The 21,218-nt window shown below is 45.6% G+C and overlaps 1 protein-coding gene across 2 annotated transcripts in view; it reads right to left on the reverse strand.

Annotated features, from left to right (window-relative positions):
- Positions 1–20,918, reverse strand: part of AZIN1 (antizyme inhibitor 1) — a 77,354-nt gene extending 56,436 nt beyond the window's left edge. Inside the window, exon 1 of one of the 2 annotated variants that reach the window (XM_068237763.1) lies at positions 20,632–20,918. The gene's annotated coding sequence lies outside the window, so the exon portion shown is untranslated. The remainder of the gene's footprint in view (positions 1–20,631) is intronic. The other variant, XM_068237761.1, reaches the window with a different exon arrangement.
- Between the last annotated feature and the right edge of the window lie 300 nt (positions 20,919–21,218).

The raw sequence follows: 21,218 nt of genomic DNA on the forward strand, positions 1-21,218 counted from the left end.
CTAGTACCCGGTACATACAAATGAGCCACGTAAAAGCAGTCGCAAGGCAATCAAGGACCATCAATGAGCTGATCCTAAAACGCTCAGTACAGAGCTACAACTTACGTCACCTGAAATAAACCCTGAAGGTTGTTTCAGGTGAGCCTTTACTGTTCAACAAGCAGCGGCGGTCTCTGCCGAGCAGAATGTCCTGCTCTATTGGCCAACGAGAACAAGCAGAAATAGTAAGGCATGGTTTCCTGTATGTCTGATAGCGAAAGACCAGACTACAGATCAACATCTGTGCACTCTGGAAAAGGCACCTGAAGATCAAACTATGGTTTTAGGTGACTCAAACTTAGTGAACCCGAGGTGAGGATAATAGAGTCTGCCATATTCATTTCCTTTTAAACAATACCAGTTGCCTGCGAAATCATCTATTTGGCTGCAGTAGAGTGAATTACACCAAAAATAAGCACTAGTCAGTTCTAAAATTGTCCAACACCTTATTTGCAGCATGCTTGTTCAGGGTCTTTGGCTAAAAGTATTCAGCAGCACTGCCAGACAACTGGTATTGTTTAAAAGGAAATAATGGCCGCCTCTATCACTCTCCGCTCAAGTTCACTTTAAAGTACCTAAGAAGAAAAAAAAAAAAAAAAAAAAAGTTTTCACTTACGCAGGGGGCTTCTTCCAATCCAGTGTATCCCGGTGCCCTCCGTTGCACCGATGTGAGGCCCGTAAAGTCCATGACTCAGCGGCCACTTATGGCCCAGCCACTTACACTACCTGATAGCGACCCTGTGGCCAGGAGTGGTCGGTGCATTTGCAGTTAAGATTAAACTGCGCTCGCAGCTACAAAAGCGCAGTTGGTTGGTGCGCATGGATGGGAGCGCACATGCAGTGGACCATAATCCAGCACGATTGTTAGCCTCACTGCATCACGATGGAGGGCATCAGGACATCGAGGGAGCAGAAGGCTACAAGGGGCTGTTGGAAGACCCTGGCTGCCCGAAGTCTGATCCCCGCTGTTGCCATCATGCTGGAAAGCGGGTAGATCAAAGAGCACAGTTGCCGATGAGAGGATGCTAGTGTGAGTAATAGAGCCACTGAGCATCCGTGGGAGAATGAAATGCAGGGACCTGGCTACCCTCCAAAGAGACTAACGCTTGCTACTGGCTGCTAATGCTATACTCCTTATGCTATGCAAGAACTGCTGTTGGTTATATGGAACCTGTGCATAGCATTTCATGCTTAGACTTGCTACTCAGCTGGAAGTGGTGTGTGATGCACCAGTGAAGGAACTGACTTGCTACTTTAACCTTTGAGCTTATTTGAGCTACATCATACTGTTAGCCACGCACTCGGAACTGAACCACCTACCAGCTGAAAGGGGGAAAAGTCTGTTGTGCTGATGAGATAGCAATATAAAGATCATGCACTATTGGGATAAGACTGCTCTCATTTGGTACAAGCAACCAAGAATTGATTATTCTGAATGCAAAGAACTTTAGCGGGCCTCTATTTTCCAGGGCTGTGGAGTCTGTCGAAAATCTTCCGACTCCAACTCCGACTCAGTTTATGAAACCACGACTCCAACTCCGACTGCCCAAAATGGCCCCGGCTCCGACTCCAACTCCACAGCCCTGCTATTTTCAAACAGCTGTTGCAGCATGTAGGGCAAGTGCCATACCTTGGCGCATGCAAAATGATCCTGTCCTTTCAGTCTGTTGTGCAGGGCATGCTGGGCTATTCCTGAGTTTTAGTGTTAATGTTTTTTAAAATTATGGTTTTGATACATATCTGTGGTTGATGTTCACTATGTATTTGCAAGCGAGGCCTGGGCTAACTTTGTTGAAGGTGGTAGTGTTCCTACTGTTGGAAGGAACATGTTCATACAAATACCCCCCCCCCCCCCCCCCCCCCTCTTGTTTCCTTAAACGTCTGTAGGAGCTGAGGACTTTAGCAAATAGGTGGACAGGCCACATTACTAGCATTTTGGGGTCGCAAAATGTTGCCTGAGAACTGTGAGCCGCTTTACTTAAGGCCTAGTTCACATTAGCAATTGCTTTTTAAAGCGATTTCCCCAGTGATTTAAAAAAGCAATACCAGGTGCCTGACTAGCCTGCTGACTAATATTTTTAGCCATAGACCCTGAATAAGCATGCAGCAGATTGGGTGTTTGACATTGTCAGATCTGATAAGATTAGCTGCATGCTTGTTTCTGGTGGGATTCTGGAAATTATGGCAACCTCCATATACCCCACTCACTTCAGTTGTCTTTTAAGGTGGCCAGACTGTCACCCAATGTGGCAAAACTATCCATTCGTCTCTGACCTGATCATAAATACATTCCAACCACAAAGCACCAAGGCTGTGGAGTTGGTACAAAAAAATCATCCAACCCAGTTTATGAAACCACCGACTCTTGGTACCCAAAAATTGTTCAGACTCCTAAGCCCTGCAACAGGACATTGAATTTAATAGATTTCATTAAAGAGTAACTGTCAGGCTGCAAAAGCTAATTTAAACCTCTATTCTCCTGTGTTAAACAGTTTAGAAGGAAGCCAAAAAGGCAATACTGCAGTTAAAAATCTCTTACTTTAGATGTTTGCTGACAGCAAGGCTCCGTATTCCCAGGCTCCTAAGGAGGACGCAAGCCGAATAACAGATACTGCAAAGCATTCTGGGGCCCTCCCCTGGCTGCTAGTGAGGCTCAAGTTACAACAGCATGTAACAGTCTAGCTCACAGCACTAATAAATCTCCTGGCAGAGTACACTGCAGGAGTCCGCTATTGTTCCTAGCCACATGGCTAATTAATATTCACTGCACAGTAGTGTTATTCATTGCCAGCGTTTGTGAGAGTGGAATCATCAGGAAGCAGGCAGGACATGACGACACATTTGGCTTCATAGGAGACAGACAAACATGGAACCTGCCATGAGCTGTCAGGAGCATCATTCTCTGCAAATACTATATAAAAATTATGTGAAGTACAAACGTGGACAGTGAAATGCATATGTAATGTAAGTACAGCCTATCTTTAGCTACTGATATATGTGTTTATTTTCTCTGAGACCTTATACCTAACAGCTCCTCTAAAGAGACTCTGAAGTCTCCCGAAAATGAGATTGTTATTTTAAAAACCTCATTAACATTACCGCCCCTTTTGAAACGCCGCATAACCGCAGCTGAAAACCCCCTCAATCACCCCAAACTCACCCCTTACTCGGCAGGCAAAATCCACAACTTTCTTGGTTGTGGATTTTGCTGCTGCCTCTATGCGCGTATCTCCGCCTCTCCCCCACCCCTCTCAGTGAACATAGACTGAGAGGGGCAGGGGAGAGGCGGCGATCCGGGCTGACGCATAGAGGCAGAGCTGCGCTGCCTCTATGCGGAAGGAGCCCACGATATACCCCTGTGAGTTTGGGGTGATTGAGTGGGTTTTCTGCCGCGGTTCTGCAGAGTTTTAAAAGGGCCAATAATGTTAATGAGGTTTTTGAAGTAAAAATACTCATTTTCGGGAGACTTCAGAGTAACAAGTTGATAGCACTGCCATTAAGCTACAGTTGCCCCTGCCTCAGCCCCTATCAGTTTTTTGCCCTGTGATAGTTTAGATTGATTTTAGCCCTAAAGGTTCACACACCTACCATCTACCAAACTTGTCTGTAATGCTGGGCATACACAAGTCAACCCAGCAGCTCGATTAGCCGCTGGATCGACTCCCGCCGCGTCCCTGCTGGCGGCCGGATCGTTTCCCGCTCATCCCTGCGGCACTCCTTGTCTTCCGCTTGATTCCCCACTATTGTCAGCCCGCGGGGGGATCGAGCAGACACCTGTCTGAAATTATCGAGCCATCAGCGGCTCGATTGATAAGGGCGCATCGGCCCGTGTATGCCCAGCATTAAGCACCATACAACTTTTGTGAAACAAGTTAAAACTACTAAAAAGTATTTTGTTTTTGTTCAAATAGCTGATGAGACTGATAAGTCAATTCAACTGTTGGAATGACTTATCAGCTTTTTGAATAGCAAAATACTTTGAGGTTTCAACTGGTTTCACAACAAAAGCTGTTTGATAATTGTGCTGCATAAAAGACCGCTGTTGAGTGTGTGAATGAGGCTTAACAGACAAGTTTAGCAGATAGTTGGTAGGTGTGTATGAACCTTTATATTTAAATTAGGATGGATCAAAGGTATTGCAATAGATTACAATTGGAAAACAGATGGGTATATAGCCCACTTTACACATTTGTGGAATATATTGACGCGTTATAAATCTAGAATATCTACTCACAACCTCAATACCCTGTGAAAGGATTTCAAGGCAGATTCTAAGTGAAAAGGTGAGAACTGCATCACCTTGAGGGGTCTTTTTCACACATCGCTGAGTTCTTCAAACAAAATCCAGATGTAAAGCACTAGTTCCCACTATCCCTGCTGCAGTGTGACATGTTCAGCCAGTAAAAACAATCTACCGTATATACTCGGGTATAAGTCGCAAAATTTAGGACTGATTCAAAGTAAAAAAGTGGGGGGGTCGACTTATAGTCGCATAGTCCTAAATTTTGCGACTTACAGCCTGAGTGGGGTGAGGGTGTGTGTCATGGATGTGGGGTGTGTGTGTGTGGAGGGGTTACTCACCATCCATCGCTGGGCGCAGTGTCCTCTTTTCCTCTCTTCTCCCTCACTCGCGCGTCTGCCCCCTTAAGAGAGATGGTCCGGCTCCCGATGTCACATGACGTCGGGACCGGAAGTTACCGCGCGAGTGGAGGAGAAGCGAGCAGAAGAGAGGAGACTGCGCTCAGCGGTGGATGGTGAGAGGAGACTGCTGCAGCGGCGGGGAAAGCGGGCATGGAGGCAAACATCCCACCTTCCACAGCCTCTATCCTCCATCTACTTCCTCTCCCACGCATCCCCTTGTGCTGATACCAGCGTCTCCTGTGATGATGTCATCACAGGAAACGCTGGTATCAACGCATGGGATGCCTGGGAGAGGAAGTAGATGGAGGATAGAAGGTGAGATGTTTGCCTCCATGCCCACTCTCCCCACCGCTGCAGCCTATACATGGGGGCAACTGTACTGGCTACCTACCTATGCTGCTGGCAACTATACTGGCTACCTACCTATACTACTGGCAACTATACTGGCTACCTACCTATACTAATGGCAACTATACTGGCTACCTACCTATACTAATGGCAACTATACTGGCTACCTACCTATACTAATGGCAACTATACTGGCTACCTACCTATGCTACTGGCAACTATACTGGCTACCTACCTATACTAATGGCAACTATACTGGCTACCTACCTATGCTACTGGCAACTATACTGGCTACCTACCTATACTAATGGCAACTATACTGGCTACCTACCTATGCTACTGGCAACTATACTGGCTACCTACCTATGCTACTGGCAACTATACTGGCTACCTACCTATGCTACTGGCAACTATACTGGCTACCTACCTATACCGGGGGCAACTATACCTGGCTGCCTACCTATGCTGGCTACCTATACTGGAGGCAGATACCTGGCTGGCTTACCTATAGACTCTATAGACTTACCTATAGACTTATACTTGAATAATTGGAAAAATCCACCTTGTGAGGGTCAAATTTTGGGGGTCGACTTATACACGGGGTCGACTTGTATCCGAGTATATACGGTAGTTCTAAAAATCTAGTCCGCTTCCAGCACTCTGGCATAGGTAGGGGTAGCATTGCTTTTTGATTAGGAGAGCTTTTTAGTCTTTTAGTCCCCTATACTTTCCTAGTGGTTTTGGGTCCCCCCAAGCTGCTTTGTTACATTGTGGTAATTTATGGACATTTCTGGGGCGATAGGCTCCTTATTCTGTTTACAGCTTCAGTTGTGCCTGCAACAGACATGCTACCTGTTAGTAAACCAATTACCACGCTGTCTAGACAGCTTGCTATCTAGGCCAATGCACCGTAACTACTGCTGCAGCATGTGCTCAGAAATATGCCATCCTTCACTGAAAGTGCTCCAAGATCACATGTTAGAACTGAATAATTTCCTGCCATGGTCAACATGTGATGAGCGATAAAAATAGAATTGTGTAACTGGCAATAAGCTGCAACTGTCATGGTTGAATCCTAGAGGCCAATGTCAACCAATGATCTTTCTCGTACACTAAACCGTGGAGCTTCAATACTAGCAATGGCGCTTCTATGTAAACCGGCTACACAGCTGTACAAGTTCATAAATACAGAAACTACCCTTGCTACTTGGCTCCTGGGACCTGTCTTGCCCCGATTTGGCCACTAGTGGCAGTATTCCTCCTCCAACCAGGAGTGATTCAAACTTGGCTACAGAGCTAAAAACGCAACATCCCAAACAATGTAGTTCCAGAAACGCAGCCAGGAAGGAGTCTGTAGCTAGTAAACGAACCTCAAATTAGGCAGTTTCTGTATATTCAGGCAAAGCATTTTACTTGACTGTATATACTTGGAACATTTTGAACCCCCCCTCTATATGCCAATTTATGAGCTGAACTCTAACGAACAACATCCGTTGGCATCACCGCAGGCTTATTGATTTTACTCACTGGTGATTCAGCAGAGAAATGCTAGCACCAGAAAACTTCGCTACACGGAAAAATGTGATGGTCTGTTGCCGTGACACTGGTGGTGACACCAGCACAACAACATCAGCCATAAGCCCGTGTTTGTGGTAAAAACAGGGCTTTCCTGCACAGCAAGTGCCAGGTCTGTGCGACAACACAAGCATAACAACTTGCTGCAGGGTTCATAAGGAGTCTGCCACTTCAAGCCCAATTATGAAGACCAGTGCAAAGAAGACTGAAGCAGTTGCCCTGAGCAACCAGTCTGGTTTCTGCCATTACATGAAACAAGGATATGGGTTCATTTTCTTTACATTAGTATAGATAAATCAGTCCCCCCTTCCAGTATGTTCTAAGAAAATGTTCTAAAAGTGTTCCAAACTAGGATTCCTCCATAGCCTCCTAGAACCTTTTTTATTTAACAGCAGGTGATGTAAAATTACCTTCTGAAAGGTGATTTAAATTCCTTCCATGATAATCCTTACAGGAGCACAATTATGCAAATGTTTTAGGGCAATCGATATTCATATTTAACCACTTCACCACTGAGGGGTTTTACCCCGAGCACCAGAGCAGTTTATAACAACTTTATCATTACTTATCGCAATGAAATGAACTATATCTTGTTTTTTCCGCCACCAATTAGGCTTTCTTTAGGTGGGACATTATGCCAAGAATTTTTTTATTCTAAATTTGTTTTAATGGGAAAGTAGGAAAAATGTGGGAAAAAATTATTTTTCAGTTTTCGGCCATTATAGTTTTTAAATAATGCATGCTACTGTAATTAAAACCCATGAAATGTATTTGCTCTTTTGTCCCGGTTATAAAACCGTTTAAATTATGTCCCTATCACAATGTTTGGCGCCAATATTTTATTTGGAAATAAAGGTGCATTTTTTTCAGTTTTGCGTCCATCCCTAATTACAAGCCCATCGTTTATAAAGTAACTGTGTTATACCCTCTTGACATAAATATTGTAAAAACTTGACATAAAAGTTCAGTCCCTAAGGTAACTATTGATGTATTTTTTTTAATTGTAAATTTAATTTTTTTTTAATTACAAAAAAAAAAATGGGGAGTGTGGGAGGTAATGAGTAGAGTTGGGCCGAACGGTTCGCCGGCGAACGTGGTTCGCGCGAACTTAGGTGGTTCGCGTGCGGGTGTCGCACGCGAACGTTTTGCGGCAAAAGTTCGCAAAAAATCGGTTCGCCCCATAATGCACCTGAGGGTCAACTTTGACCCTCTACATCACAGTCAGCAGGCCCAGTGTAGCCAATTAGGCTACACTAGCCCCTGGAGCCCCACCCCCCCTTATATAAGGCAGGCAGCGGCGGCCGTTATGGCCACTCGTGTGCCTGCATTAGTGAGAGTAGGGCGAGCTGCTGCAGTCTCTCATAGGGAAAGATTAGTTAGGCTTAACTTCTTCCTGGCTGCATACCTGTTCTGTTCAGTGAGCCCTCAGCCCACTGCATACCTGTACTGTGATCCTGCCACTGCATACCTGTTCAGTGATCCTGCCACTGCATACCTGTACTGTGATCCTGCCACTGCATACCTGTACTGTGATCCTGCCACTGCGTACCTGTTCAGTGATCCTGCCACTGCGTACCTGTTCAGTGATCCTGCCACTGCGTACCTGTTCAGTGATCCTGCCACTGCGTACCTGTTCAGTGATCCTGCCACTGCGTACCTGTTCAGTGATCCTGCCACTGCGTACCTGTTCAGTGATCCTGCCACTGCATACCTGTTCAGTGATCCTGCCACTGCATACCTGTACTGTGATCCTGCCAGTGCATACCTGTTCAGTGAGCCTGCCAGTGCATACCTGTTCATTGATCCTGCCACTGCATACCTGTTCATTGATCCTGCCACTGCATACCTGTTCATTGATCCTGCCACTGCATACCTGTTCATTGATCCTGCCACTGCATACCTGTTCATTGATCCTGCCACTGCATACCTGTTCATTGATCCTGCCACTGCATACCTGTTCATTGATCCTGCCACTGCATACCTGTTCATTGATCCTGCCACTGCATACCTGTTCATTGATCCTGCCACTGCATACCTGTTCATTGATCCTGCCACTGCATACCTGTTCATTGATCCTGCCACTGCATACCTGTTCATTGATCCTGCCACTGCATACCTGTTCATTGATCCTGCCACTGCATACCTGTTCATTGATCCTGCCACTGCATACCTGTTCATTGATCCTGCCACTGCATACCTGTTCATTGATCCTGCCACTGCATACCTGTTCAGTGATCCTGCCACTGCGTACCTGTTCAGTGATCCTGCCACTGCATACCTGTTCATTGATCCTGCCACTGCATACCTGTTCATTGATCCTGCCACTGCATACCTGTTCATTGATCCTGCCACTGCATACCTGTTCATTGATCCTGCCACTGCATACCTGTTCATTGATCCTGCCACTGCATACCTGTTCATTGATCCTGCCACTGCATACCTGTTCATTGATCCTGCCACTGCATACCTGTTCATTGATCCTGCCACTGCATACCTGTTCATTGATCCTGCCACTGCATACCTGTTCATTGATCCTGCCACTGCATACCGGTTCATTGATCCTGCCACTGCATACCTGTTCAGTGATCCTGCCAGTGCATACCTGTTCAGTGATCCTGCCAGTGCATACCTGTTCAGTGATCCTGCCAGTGCATACCTGTTCAGTGATCCTGCCAGTGCATACCTGTTCAGTGATCCTGCCAGTGCGTACCTGTTCAGTGATCCTGCCAGTGCGTACCTGTTCATTGATCCTGCCACTGCGTACCTGTTCATTGATCCTGCCACTGCGTACCTGTTCAGTGATCCTGCCACTGCATACCTGTTCATTGATCCTGCCACTGCATACCTGTTCATTGATCCTGCCACTGCATACCTGTTCAGTGAACCCGCCACTGCATACCTGTTCTGTTCAGTGAACAGTTTGGTGTGTCAGTGTGAAGCAGTACCTTAATTACACTACCTGATTGATGTATACACATGCAAGATGTTTTAAAGCACTTTAGGCCTGTCATTTAGCATTCAATGTGATTTCTGCCCTTAAAACGCTGCTTTGCGTCAAATCCAGATTTTTCCCGGGGACTTTTGGCATCTATCCCACTCCGCCATGCCCCCCTCCAGGTGTTAGACCCCTTGAAACATCTTTTCCATCACTTTTGTGGCCAGCATAATTTTTTTTTTTTCAAAGTTCGCATCCCCATTGAAGTCTATTGCGGTTCGCGAACTTTAACGCGAACCGAACCTTCCGCGAAAGTTCGCGAACCTAAAATCGGAGGTTCGGCCCAACTCTAGTAATGAGTTAATTTTTTGTGTAACACTAATTTATTTCTATGTAAAAAATGCTTAGGGTGTAGTTTTACTATTTGGCCACAAGATGGCAACAGTAACTTTTTGTTTATTGCGACCTGCGAGCGTTACTAGGAGGCTGTGAGTGTTTTTTTTCACAATGATCGCGCTGCCCATCGGAGAGCAGCGGATCATTGCGGGGCTTAGATCAATGAACGGGAATGGATTTTCCCGTTCATTGATCTCCGGGCAAGCGGGCGGCGGCGTGTTTACGAGCGGGAGCGCGGAAAGTACGAATTTCTCCGTCCCTGGGGGTTAAAGGATGGAAAAGGACGGAGAAATTCGTACGGGCGTGGGTAATGTGGTTAAAGGCTATAATTATGCCATAGTACAAGGTGCTTGAAACAGCCTACAGTAATCACTGCCTAGGGTCTCAACACAGTACATGTGCCCCAAGGGATACTTTAGAAGCCTGTGGGGTACTTCAGCTAGCAGTGTTACCCCAGGCTCTTTTAGCCGGGTGCTCCACCCGGCTAGTTTTGATGACCACCCGGCTGTCATCGGCTCACCTCCTCCTATGTGGTAAGCCGAGTCGGTCACAGAACCACTGGCCCTGCATTCTCATCTCGCCCCACCCGGCTACTTTTTCATGCCACCCGGCTGGAAAAAAGTTCTGGGGACAACACTGGCTAGTCATAGTGAATTATACAGTAGAACCTGTAGTCGGTAATTCTGACTATAATAAACTCATTACCCAGGTCCAGACAATGCACCTGTGTGAATAATTCTGATATAGCAAACTTCTAATACAGTACTACTACTTGGCCCGGTCCCTTGAAATAAACTATAATGGAATGTTATTGTAGGTTGTGATAAATATATAAATAAAATGGAATATGTATAAATTATTAAAACTATCTAGGAAAGTTTGAACAGCATGAATTCACTGTTATGGAGTTCACCTAGTAGGTGTGCATCGAAGGGTACCTGAGCTATTGTTATCCACACTAGGAACTACTGCCCCAACGTACTGGATGTGAGTTGTGTCTGGCCATGCTAATTTTCTCACATGTTCTAAAAACATGTTACATAGTTACCTAGTTATTTGGGTTGAAAAAGACATACGTCCAAGTTTAACCAGTACAAAACCAGCCTGCTCCCTCACATATCCCTGTTGATCCAGAGGAAGGCGAAAAACCCTTAACAAGGCATGGTCCAATTAGCCCCAAAAGGGTAACAATTCTTTCCAGACTCCAGATGGCAACCAGATAAAATCCCTGGATCAACATCATAGGGCATTACCTAGTAATTGTAGCCATGAATGTATTTCAATGCAACGAAAAGCATCTAAGCCCCCTTTAAATGCAGATATGGAATTTGCCATAATTACTTCCTGTGGCAATGCATTCCACATCTTAATCACTTACTGTAAAGAACCCTTTCCTAAATGGCTGAAACGTTTTTTCCTCCAAGCAGATCATGTCTTATAATCCTTTGTGAAGGCTCAGAGACAAAGCTTCTCCACCAAGCTTTTATATTGCCCTCTGATGTATTTATACATGTTAACTAGATCCTCTCTAAGGTGTCTTCTCTAAACCAAATAAACCCAGTTTAATCTTTCTTCGTGAGTGAGACCTTCTATCCCTCGTATCAATGTTTTTGATAGTCTCTGCACCTGTCTTACATTAGAAGAGGGCAGACTATCCCATGGATTAGATCAGCTCCAAAGGACAGTTAGCAAAATGACTACGGCCTTTGGGGATGCAATTGAAGATTTCTGCACTATGTGAAGACACCAATAATAAAATCTCAAAAGTTAGGTGCAAGTGCTCACTAGTGAGGAGAACTGACAACCTGCATCCTGGGACTTGTCCAGCACTGTATTGGGACTTAAAGCAATCCCAAGCAAATGCTCCAGGCCCAGTCTGCCCATGATGCCAAGTGAAGAAACTTCCTCAGGCAGCAGAAGTCTGGGGGCAGCACAAGACAAAAACAGGAAGTGAAGAGTGCCTGGCCAACCTATACTGGGGCATCTGTACCTGGCTACCAATACTGGGGGCACCTATACCTGGCTACCTGTACTGAGGGTGTTTTTTGGGGGGTTCACCGCAGTGATAACGTGTGGGGCAAATTGTTGGGTACCGTGCAATTATTCCAATTCAGGGGTGCATCCTCACAAGTTTGTCTCAGGCAGCAAAAAGTCTAGAACCAGCCATGCAAAACTGGTTCAAAATAAGATATTAACCTGAAGAGAGGAGAGCCTCAGGATCCCATTGAGGCTTCCCTCGGTTATCCAATTTCCCACCACTGCTGAGCAGGGACCCCCTCGACATCAGGGCCACGCTCCTCTGTTACAAACACAGCAGTGCAGTAGCCACACAAGCATGGCTAAGCATGCTCAGTAGCATGGAGCCCGCAGCTCAGGCTTACTGCATATGCAGGGGGCATGCTTACGTGGCTATTGCAAGACCACGCTGAAGGAAGAGCAAGGTGCGCAGCCCCAATGCCTTGTCCCTAATCTTCCGGGGGTGGTTATGCTCAGCGACATGGTACATCAGAGCACAGAGGGAAGCCTCAATAGGATCCTGAGGCTTCCCTCTTTAGGAAAGTATCTCATTTTGTACTTTAGCTTTTAGCTCAGTAATTCAAACACATGCAAATAAGTATACCATGATATAAAAGCCATAGCAAGTTGGCCTCTCTCTGACTCAATAGTTACAAATAGGTGGATACCTGGAGTTTGGCTACCATGTTGGTCCAGCCATGTATAAGAGGGAGAAACCTACAAATGATGGACCTACAATATAAAAATATAATCTAAATGCAGAAACCACCAACAGCATCAACAGAATATCTATTTACTGAGCAGATAGGTGATGAATTCGGGATATTCAAAGTATTGGGATGATGCCAGGGAAATGTGACTGAGGGCTAGTGCACACCACAAAGCTCTAGCATAATCGCAAACGCGAATGTTACCAATAGTACAATAAAACGTTCCAGTTTCCTGTTTTTTTTCCTACCAAAATAATCGAATCAGTTGAAAAGAATTTTTCGATCAAGGGAAAAACTATTTTTTTCTATAAAAATCTGATCAGATATGTTGGAAAAATGTTTATATTTGATCTAGCGGACTAATCGAACTAAATGAAATGGTTAATACAGAGGCAATGCCATTTTACAGAAGTGAAACCAGCTTTTAAGCTTTAAGAGCAATCGACACTCATGCTAACCTAGAAATAAACATAAGTAGATAAATACTACTACTTACATAACATGTATTGCACTGTCCACGTAATGATTCCCGTGAATTTTATAAAGGAAAAGCAGAAAATCCTATTCTAGGCAGTGGCCATCTTGCTAAGCTAATGCTGACATCATATCCTCCCTGACTCTTGTCCCCACCCCCACCTCTTGCTCATTGTGTATTAAAGCGGTATTGTCACCATAAAAATCAAATTTCAACAGCAACTGGTCTGAGTGTATTAAGTGATAAAGATGCTAATCCTGCAAAACTTTCTGCTTTTATGGTTTGGAGTTATCACATACTTTAGGAGCACTGGCCCTAGTGCCAAAAAGGTGAATGCTGGGAGTTCTTTTTATCTATAATATATTCCTCTTCCATACATTTCCCTGCCTAGCTGATCACTTGTGTTTACAAGCAAGGCTGAGGTGACTCAATGATTGGATGTGTAAATACACAAAAGACTCTGGGAGGAGGGCAGCTAATGAATAAACAATGAGCAAGAGAAGGGAGGGGGGAAAACAAGAGTCAGGGAGGATAGGATGTCAGCATTAGCTTGGCAAGATAGCCACTGCCTAGAATAGGATTTTCTGCCTTTCCTTTATAAAATTCACAGGAATCATTACGTGGATAGCACAATACATCTGATATATATCATTTACATGTATATCTACATATATGTGTTTTTTATTTCTAGGTTTGCATGGGTGTCGCTTGTTCTTTAATCAGCTGCTCTCCTTCCAGAGTCTTCAGACACTCCCACTGAGGTGTATACTAGGAACTGCACTTTTCTCCTCCAATCACTGAGTCACCTCAGCCTCGCTTGTAAACACAAGTGAGCAGAGGTGTTTCAGATAAGAAGCTAGGCAGGGCAATAAATGGAAGAGGAGGAATATATTATAGATAAAAAGAACCCCCCCAGCATTCAACTGTTATGGCACTGACTACTAAAGGCCCAGTGCTCCTGAAGTATGTGATAACTCCAGACCATAACCGCAGAAAAAGTTTTGCAAGTTTTGAATGCAGAATTAGCATCTTTATCACTTAATACACAGACCAGTTGCTTTTGAAATTTGATTTTTATGGTGACAATACCGCTTTAAAGGAAAAGACAGACAGCTAAAATAGACATTTATATATACTATACTTCGGAAACTACACCTGGTTATGCTGCTGCATATACATTCACACCTGTAGATCTAAAGGACAAGCAAACCTACTAAAGGTGGCCATACACTGGTCGATTTGCCATCAGATTCGACCAAAAGATAGATCCCTCTCGGATCGAATGTATGGCCACCTTACTGCAAACAGATTGTTAATCAATTTCAACCTGAAACCGATCACAATCTGTGGAGCTGCCACTGCTGCCGCCCCCCTGCATACATTACCTGTTCCGGCCGGCGCGAGTCCCCTGGTCCACCGCCGTCTTCTCCGCCTGGTCCAGGCATCTTCTCCGCATCAGCTCCCGGCTGGCATCTTCTCCCATCACACATCCGGCATACACGTAAAACTTTGTCACTCTAGTGACAGCGGTCACTGCAGTGATGCAGGAAGTTATGCCGGATGACGTGATGTGGAAAAGATGCCAGCCGGGAGGTGACAGCAGGGACTCGCGCCGGCGGAGCAGGTATTGTATCTCCGCTGTATTGCGTCGGGCATTCGAACGCCGCTATCGACGCACTCCCGACCCGCCGGCAACCGAGAAAAATCTTCCGCACGGATGGATCGACGGGAACGATGGATTTCGGACGGAAATCCATCGTTCTGTCAGCGGTGTGCGCGCCGATTTCACAGCCGTTTTGATCACTGATCAAAACGGCCGTATTTCGGCGGGAAAATAGTTAGGCGTATGGGCCCCTTAACGCACACCTGGATTCCCAGGCAGCCCACCAAATACAGCTGTAAAGGTGTCAGCTTTCTATCTTGCATGTAGGCATTGCTGGATGAATATCAGATCAGTGATAAGCAGCCCCAAATTGCTTCACATATCCGTCTAACTGGTTAGAAAAAAAACTGGTGATTTGCAGTTACAGTGACCAAACTATTGTCTTTGCAGTCTAAAATATACCACAGTCAAGTGGAAACCAAAAGAACCTAGCATTACCGAACTGTATTCTCCAGTGATGAATATAGGCAGCTAGCCGTTTGCTGATATTTTGTATTTATGCAGCGCTGACCTCTTCTGCAGCGCTGTACAGAGTATATTGTCACTTGACTTGTCCCTCAGAAGGGCTCACATACCTGGGGCTTTCTCCAGCCCCATCAGCTCGGATCGCTCCCACTCCGCAGCTTCGGGAACTGGGTCCCGTCACTTAAGTCAGAGTCAGTCTACGCAGGAGAAATACGCCCTCTACGTATCTCCAGCGGCGGCTGGAGAGATCCGCAAACCGCACACTTCTCTTATGTTCGATTGTCTCCGACTGGCGTAAGTGACGGGAGCCAGTTTCTGAAGCTGTGGGCAGCTGAGCACGCAACGTGGGAGCGATCCGAGCAGATGGGGCTGGAGGAAGCCCCAGGTATGTATAAAACTAATTTTTCCAGCTCTGAGTCACTTTAACCCCTTCCCGACTGCCTACCACCAATTGGCATCAAGTCCTGGGATGGGGTTTTGCAGGGGATCACACGCGCACATGCAGGATCTGTCCCTGCAGATTCACAGAGCTCCACGATCAGCCTGCTAGCTGAGATCGCAGCTAGCAGGCCGTTAGTAAACGAAAGATGAAAGAAACCCCCTTTGTTTACATCTGTACATCGCTGTCATCTAGTGCAGCGCTGTACGAGGGACTCGGCTGTTCCTCAGAGTGGCAGGAGAAAGAAGCCCTCATAGGCTGATGCCTATGAGAGGCAGAGAAGAGGACCGATCGCCGTCCAAGTCCATTCAGGACGGGAAGGGGGGTGGGAAGGAGAGAGGGAAAGTCAGTCTGTTTATGTTGAATAAGAAACAAAACAAAAAAACAAACCAAAGGATTGCAGGAGCGATCAGACACCTCCAAAAGAATGCCCTGTTAAGACAATAAAAGGAGGTAAGATTCCTTTGTGTGCCTAGTTATATGGCTATGCAGCGAGCTGACAAAGTTGCACAGCACCGATTTGTACAAAAATGGCCTGTCACTAGGGGGGTGTAAGCCTGTGGTCCTGAAGTGGTTAAGGCATTGGTGCCCATACTGTCAATAGCAAAACTGGCCCATGTTTGGCACTTTACAGCTCTACCCCTTGTGTCCAGATCAAAGCACAATTTCCTCCAAACATGAGGGACCTGTTCTGTCATTGCTACTTTACAAAGGAACACATGGCTCAGCATTCCTACAACCACTATGTAAAGGGAATGTGCTACAAAAATAACTTCCATGGCTGGGGGACAAGGACGACTTAATTATAAGGAATATGACTTGTGGCCATTTATGAGGTCATCAGAGAAGCAGCTGAGGCACTCTAACAAGCTGACCAGCAGTGGATCCAAGCAAAGCTACATTCAGTCACAGTATTACAAGCACACTAAACGGAACCCTCAGCCAAAACCTTCCAGCCTTATGACGTAAGGCAGGCTTTAAGCATCAGGTTTTTATTGCAAGACGCTGTGTGGAAAATTATTTCAGCACTTATTTCATAATATTTACTTTGACAACTAAGTTGCGTATAATCTCTGAAAGCCGACTGCCAAGGTTTGCTGGCAAAGTCTCTATAATGAAGTCCTTTAAATCTAAATTCAAACTACAGGTAAGGACTAGAAAGGGACATTGGCTTGACAGAGCCTGGTTTTAATACAAATTTAGTTTTTTTAATGAAAAGCAAAACTACAGCTAGAAGAAATTATTCCTACAGGCTAGCTATGAGTAAATAATACAATGTGCAAAGTGTGCTGACAGAAACCAGAGCTGCCGAGTTGGAGTCAGAGCAATTTTGGGTACCCGGAGTCAATGATTTCATAAACTGAGGAGTCCGAGTCGGATGATTTTTGTACAAAATCCACAGCCCTGGTAAGTATTAGACGAAGGAGTCAGCCATTTTGAGTACCCGGAATCAGAGTTGGAGGTTTCATAAACTGAGGAGTCTGAGTTGGAAGATTTTTGCACCAACTCCAAAGCCCTGACAGAAACCAAAGCCATCGGGAAATGAACTGAAACTCTTCTTGGACACCATCTGATCATCAGTTGAATTTGTACATAGCCACTTGGGATTTCATACACCTCAGAAACCCAGTACATTAAATTTGAGAATAGCCATACATTATAAAATTTAATACAACAGACCAAGTCAATCTAGTAGAATCCCTTTATAATAAACTTCAACACACATATCAGCAGTGATCATACATTGAATATTCAAACAGGTGCAGGAGTAGGACCTTGGGGACAGAGTTTACTATAGCCAGAAGTTTACTATAACGCGATCCTACAGTATTATCAAAAACATTGAACAAGTTTGTTTTAATCTCATTTGTAATTACATGTCTGATAACTCAATTCTGACAGACCCAATCAGTAGGAACACTAGATCACCAGAATAGACGGAGAGAACTTTTACACTCTGGACACCTGTCATAATGTAACTGTCCACCATACTCCACAAACCATGACATCGCTGTCTTCAGAGTAAAAGGGTAAGAATACACCACAGTACAAAGGCGATAATCACGGCCACATCTACTGAGACATGTACTGCAGCTTGGTTGTTACAACTGCAAGTAAGCATATTTTAAAAAAAACTAAACATTTCCAAGTGTAGATTTTTGATCAGTTTAGTTGCCACAATTGTTCTGGCTTGCAAGGCTGATACAGGCAACATTTACTAGATCTATAAGTCCTGGTCTGACAAACTTACAGGTGCTATCCAAATTTAAAAAGATGCAGATTCAATAGATGATAAATTCAGCAACTCCCAAATCTAGTTACACCTCCAAAAATCCTTGATTTGGCTCATGCAGATTCCAACCAAACTAGAATTTGCCAATTTTGACAAGTCATTTGTCCACTTCTAATGGACAGTAGACTAGTTAAATTCAACATGTTTTTCTGATGAACAGAATTAGAATTTATTATCGCCAAGTACAACGGTGGATTGTACCCGGAATTCGTTTTGGCGCATACAGGGTCATTCAAGAAACAAGAAGTAGCATACAGTTAAGCATGGCACATAGACATGGGACAAGCATACATGGGACAACATTACAGCTTGTGCGTACCATTAAGCAGAGTACAGCATTGCATACAGTTAAGCATGGTACATAAATATAAATAAAAACAATTAAAAGCAAAAATAAAAATAAGACAGCATTACAGCATACACGTACAGTTAACGTAATACAAGCATAGCAAAGCATACACTGATAGCAGGAACAGAAAAGAGTGGGACTGGAGGAACAGCCTGAGAGCTGATATGAGCGCTGCCATTTTCAGCACTGGACGCTACACAGCGACACGCTCCCAAGACAGGTGCTACCGATTGTCAACGAAAGTAGAGAGAAAGCTGAGGGGCATCATGATGGCGGCGGACAGCAGAGTTCACTCGGACCAGGATGCCCGAGGAGTAGCGCTCCTGATTTCAAGTCCGCACGGCTGGGTAATGAGGGTGCAGACACAGTGGGGCCCTGTGGGGCCACCTTTGTTGGGCAGCAATGGTGGACATGGGGCCAGGGGCCACCCTGGCTGGGCAGCAGCAGTGGACAGGCCGGGGGGGGGGGGTTACCTTTGGTGGTGGCAGGACACTGATGCCACTGATAGACACGGATGAACAACTACTAGAACCAGCAAGACTGAACACCAGCTTCGCATGAGGCTACTCAGATTTGGAAGACAAAATTGTTGTATACTTGAACTGTGGATGTCTCAAAAAGGCATCTGTAGGTTGTCCAAAAAGGCATAAGAAGTTTCCCTTTACTTTGCCTCTGAAGCCCAATTCCAGATTTTACAACTTCTCACTGCCATTTTTGTCACCTAACTATCTCCTCAGGGAACCCCAGACCTATACAGACGCTCACTCTACCATACAAGTCAAACTCCAGCCCCAGGACAAATCCGTCCCTCAGAGCCAATATATTTGGCCCTCAAGTAGTTTCCTCACTTTGCATTATGCTTGGCCCACTCTAGACCACCAGGGAAGTTATATTGGATGTGAAGCCCTAGAACACCTGGGAAGCCATGTGTGGAGGTAGGGGGAAAGCACTAAGCTCCAGGGAACTATAGGGTAGGGAACTGGGAACTTTATAAGGGAGGAAGGTGGCCACTAGACATTGAGGTTGGACCACATCGGTCCCAGTGTAGGATTTATTTGAGTTTGACACCCCTTCTCTAAACTAAAAACTGTTTTAGGTGACAACTTACAAATAGTTTATAGAACATACTTATTTGCCGCAATCAGCCTATAAGTTCTATAGAAAATTTTGTGCAGTGAAAATTTCCAAATCTACCCAAGCAGACCTTCATAAGCAACAAGTGGAAACAAATCTGACAAGACAGAATTAAGACATGGTTACAAATTTGACTCCATATCAGTAATTATGGTACACAACAGGTGTTGAACTCCAGTCCTTGAGGGCCATATCCATACCAGTGTTTAGAATAGACAAACTGTTGAATGGGCGCTACTTGAAACACACCTTTCCTGATTAGGTCCCATCAATTAATCTGCACTGTGCCAAAAATGTGTGAGGACCTCAGCCCTTGACTTCCACACCCCTGCCTTACAATACATCAACCATTAACCTTCCCAATCTGATTGGCACCATGCAAATAACTGGTTCCAGCAAAGTATTGCCCATTATGGAGCAAAATAATCTGGCAAGAATCCAAACACCATTATTTAGTATTTTTATAGCGCCGACATCTTCCATAGCTATGTACAGAGTACATGATCTTGTCACTTAACTGTCCAGAGGGACTCACAATCTAGTCCCTACCATAGTCATAGGTCTATGTATGTATGTATGTGTAGTGTATGTATTATAGTCTAGGGCCAATTTTTTTTGGGGGGGGGAGCCAATTAACTTATCTATGTTTTTGGGAAATGGGAAGAAAAAACGAGTGCTTTGAGGAAACCCACAGATACAGGGAGAGAACATACAAACTCCTTGCAGATATTGACCTGCCTGGGATTCAAACAGGAGACCAAGCGCTGCAAGGCGACAGCGATAACCACTATACCACAGCAATGCCCATCATGCCGACACCATCTTTATGACAAAAGCTGCACAGAAGCTAAACACATTAGTCACTGCCTTCCCACTACAGCCCATCTGGCAATACTCAACAGTGCCCCCTATAGGTTACCCCACGCATGACAGCTAGACATTTGAATCTCCCGCCCTGTCACCTATGGACCCGCCTGCCTAAGCCGCAGCAGTGGCCACAAGTCACGTGACCAGAGTCTCCCCTGGCAGCGCGCGGCCGGGAGAGAGATCGGGCCTGGTGACGCGCAGCCACCTCACAGACGGAGGCAGAGCCGCGCCCGCCGCTAGAGGGCGCCACTACAATAACCACACATACACGCATCGTGTTACTTACGTGAGGTAACGGCCCAAAGGAATTGGGGAATCGTCTTCTCTTTTTTGGCGGAATTTTTAAAGAGTGGTGTGGGAGCACAAGGAAGAAATGGCCGAGGCGGCTCTTGCCATATGCCCGAGTGGCGGCGTGGGCGGGAAGCGGCTCAGCACTGCTGCGTAATCCGTCAGTGAGGCGAGAAGCGGAGAACCGGAGCTGGGGTAGAGAGAGAGCGCGCGCTGCCTGCGTGGAAATGGAGGTGAAGTCAGACAGGATCGAGCCAGCTGGGGCCGGCTTTGCATAGGCTCCTTATATAGAATCACTCGGGGGGCGGAGACTGCTGCTAATAGCGTCAGGCGCCCGGCGGAGGCTGATTGGCTGCCGTCAGGGTGACGCCGAGGGCCTGCGATCGCCATGTTTGGAGCGGGCAGGGGAAGGGCAAGGGGCTGTGCAGGGCAGGTTGCTGGGGAGGACAGAGAGTCAGCACGGTGTGAGACGTCGCTACGTGTGGGGAGAAGAGCTCTGCCCTGATCTGCAGAGGAATGATGAGCAGATTTGCTGCCTTCACAGCTACCAGAAACTCCCATAGAGATCCCCTCTTGACTCTATTT

Source organism: Hyperolius riggenbachi, chromosome 5 (assembly GCF_040937935.1).
Source record: "Hyperolius riggenbachi isolate aHypRig1 chromosome 5, aHypRig1.pri, whole genome shotgun sequence".
NCBI classification, from domain to species: domain Eukaryota; kingdom Metazoa; phylum Chordata; class Amphibia; order Anura; family Hyperoliidae; genus Hyperolius; species Hyperolius riggenbachi.